Source organism: Neolamprologus multifasciatus, chromosome 5 (assembly GCF_963576455.1).
Source record: "Neolamprologus multifasciatus chromosome 5, fNeoMul1.2, whole genome shotgun sequence".
Classification (NCBI taxonomy): Eukaryota; Metazoa; Chordata; class Actinopteri; order Cichliformes; family Cichlidae; genus Neolamprologus; species Neolamprologus multifasciatus.
In genome coordinates this window covers 30,763,846-30,767,695 of record NC_140443.1, presented here as the reverse complement: position 1 = coordinate 30,767,695, position 3,850 = coordinate 30,763,846, and positions in this window count along the sequence as shown.

The window sequence follows — 3,850 nt, the reverse complement described above, 5'->3', positions numbered from 1 at the left end:
CTGTTAATTTATTATCGTTGTATATTTTATATCGCATCTTTCATAGCTCATCTCCTGTTTATCGTCTCCTTTTGTGCAAAATCTTGATTTCGTGCATGCAGACGAAAATTTGTAGATATGAGACGAGTCAGATGAGAAACTGGATTTGTATAAATGAAAAGGGGAGGGGGGCATTTGTGTCCAGGAATGTAGAAATGGAGGGAAACTCAAGGATCAGACTGGAATGAGAGTGTGATGGGTTTATAAGGTACTTTAGCTCACTGGGTGTTTTGAGTTGTGTTTTTTGGTTTTCTAATTTAAATATAAGTGAACTGAAAGGTACATTTATTGCTAAAAGGCACCTTACCACTTTATGCTTTATAATCAGACCATCAAAGTTTTTCCTTTATGTCCAGAAATCTATGTTGAATCGTGATTTTAAAAAATACCTCTGTTCAGAGTAGGGGTGGGTTTAAAAAACGGATTACCCGATTCAGATTATTCTCAGATCAGATTATCTGCTATAAAAATCCAGGCCAGGAAAATCTCCTTCATGTTTTATCCTCAGTTACTTTGACACAAAGACATCTGCTGTGATGCTCACACCTCTGATGAAGTCTCCCAAGTGTCAGCTTTGTTTTTATACATAGATATAAAAATGTGGATATGATACTCCACACACAAAGGCCCCAGCCAGGTGATGGGATTGAACTCACAACCTTCTTGAAGTAAAGCAACACTGCTCGTGACTGTGCAACCTTATGCTTTTATAAATATAATATTTCTGACTGTCTGAGTCAAACTTGAATCACATCGAATCGAATCGGGACCTCGTGAATCAGAATTGAATCAGCTGTAGAATGACACCCAGTCCTAGTTCAAGTGTGTGAATGTGTGTGTGAATGGGTGGATGACTGGATGTGTAAAGTGCTTTGGGGTCCTTAGGGACTAGTAAAGCGCTATACAAATACAGGCCATTTACCATTTAGTTCAGAGTGATTACTGAGGGGTGTACATTGAATCAAGAGTAACAGTAGTTTATGCTTAACACAAAGCCTGGTTGGGTGCAGATTATGTTCTGAGTTAAAAATGGGCAGAGGCACCAAGTTTTCATTGATTCTTTTATTTCTTACGTAGAGTCCCCGCTGCAGGAATGAATGCAACGTGTTACTGTAAGTCGTACCACAGTAAAAGTAAAACTATGGAATGAAGCTCAGTTGTAAAGATACAAAGATAAGACAGAAACATCGGCGTTCCCACCGGAATGTGCATTTATTTGTTGGGTGATGCATAAATTGTAAAAGTATTTTTATACCTAATTTTAATCTGCTGCTGAATCTCTTTTAAACAGTTGGAAATGCAGCTGCTACAGCACAGAGAAGAAAATTGATCAGGAGAGAGGAGATGGTTATTGATTTTAAGAAGGGTGCAGTTTGCCCTTACCCACAACCATCATTAAAGATCAGAAGATTGATATGCTTGGTGCCTACAAGTATCTGGGCACCATTATTGACAAGAAATTGAATTTTAATGCAGGCACTGAGTCAATTTATAAAAAGGGGCCATCAAAGAATATATTTTTACAGAGATTGCTTGTCTCCAATGTTGACAGAAAAATGGTGGCACTGTCTTTTATTGAATTTATGCTTTCCTTTTCTCTAATCCCTTGGTTTCCACATCTCCTTTGTGAGGCTATGGGACTGTAACATTTAATGCTGTGTGAGAATTCTTCAATAAACTAATAAAATAAATTTTTTAACTATGTGTGTTTGCTATATTAGTGTGAAGACTTCTCAGTGGGAAGATGGCAGCCAGTAAAAAGATGCTTCTCACACATTAATATCTACACTTTCCAACATATGAAATAACTCCTACTACCAATAGAATTAACTACAGTTGTGTTACGACTGCCTATTTTAGTACAAGTGATTAAGATTCTGCATCTTTCTACTATCAGTCTCAAGAACAGCTGGAGCACAGTAGAGTGCTTTATAGGGCCATATTGATCTATAATGTCATGCATTTAGAACCGTCTGGCTCAAATTTAAATATACAATAATAAAAGTTCCTTATTTCGAGTCATACTCATGTCTGGAGAGACAAAACAAGTTGTTTTTCTTTTCTTTTAATATACATATGTATGTACACTTCTGAGGATGTCACTGTATATTCTTGGCGCACCAATCACAATGTTGCAGTTCCAAGATTTACAAAAGCAGTCGACTTGGGAGGTTTCCAAGCACAGAGGCTTGTTTCTATTCTGTGAATTTATGATACGATACAATAAAACATTTTTAATTGGGTGCCAAAATTCATTGCTGCCTCTGTGATAAAACACTAAAAAAAACCAGCTATTCTAAATCTATCTACATTGTCATAAAAACAAACAAGAAAACTAATTATTATATATAGAGAGAATATTCAGCTTTTTTAACATCACCTGTGATGTTTGCAGCTTTGACGCATATGCCATAGGAACACAGCCTCACAGCAAGAAGGTTCTGGATTAGACTGGCAGCTGACTGAGGCCTTTCAATGAGGAGTTTGGATCTTTTACAGCGTGGGTGCTCTCCAGGTACTCTGGCTTTTTCCCACAGCTCAAAGGCATACATGTTAGTTTAATTAGCGCTTCTAGGAAGGTGAGCATGAATGGTTGCCTTAACGTGTTAGTCCTGTGATGGCCTGGCAACCTATGCAAGGTGTACCTAACCTCTCGTCTACTTGGGATAGGCTCCAAAGCCAATATGCACAAAAGCCTACGTTGATGGATGGAAATTGCACAGGTGCAGGTCTCGAGTTTTACAGAACATCCAGATCAAACTTCAGAACAGTCAGGAGAGAAAGTGTGATGGGGCTGTCTAGCACAGACCCACCGCTGGAACGAGCCAATTCTACTACAACAGCAAAAAGCATTGGACACCAAGCAGAGCTCTTTGTTTGATCTCGTGCACAAGGGAGAGAACTGTGACGCTCCTTCTGCTCGAACCCCAGTCGCTCTCGTCTGCTCCCTCGTAACGCTGCTCTTTATTGCGGTTACATGACTATGCATAAGTTCATTAACATATGACGTCTTACATAGGCATACATGTGAACAAAGAGTATCTTGTCTGTGTGTATGTATAAGCACACAGACAAGGTGGGTGTGCATGTGTGTGTGGGGTCAAGATGTGACCCTGTGAAGACTCCCCAAAGCTGGTGCCCACCTAAACAAAAGGCTCTTAAACAGATACAGAGTAGGTGTCCCCCTATAGTATAAGTCTCATGACCTTAGAGTGTGTGTGTGTGTGTATGCCAGAACACTCAGGAAAGCACACAGAGTCTTTACAGACTGCTAAGGATCAAACCTCAATCTACAAACATTTATATACTTCTAAGCATAAATTATTATGGATTTGTAAGCATAAATGACAATAATAAAACATAAACCCAACAACGTGCAAACCTAATCACAAACATGGGAATCAGTCTTCAGAAAGTGACCAAACTACCATATCTGACATCTGTATTATGGAGCTTGGGTCATCCAAGTCATGCGCTTTCTCTCCTTCGCAGCCCAAAGAGCCTCTGCGTTTGGCCTGCTTTCTATATTCCATATTATGGCGTTGGACAACCAAGGCCACTTTCTTAGCACTAGATTTACTAAACCTGCGCACATTTGCGTGAATCCCCTGAACCTAAAACCTCCTAGAATTACTGACTTGACTATTTTCTGGCGCAAGTCCCAAGGTGTTATTCACCCCTGCTGAGATTTTCACAGGTCGTCAGCTCGATTCTCCTGCTTTTGTTGTGCAAACCACCCATTATCTTTGAGGCCTGGCACGTTTGCATTTGTTGACTCAGACTAGCTCAGATCCAAGGCAGGAGAAAAATC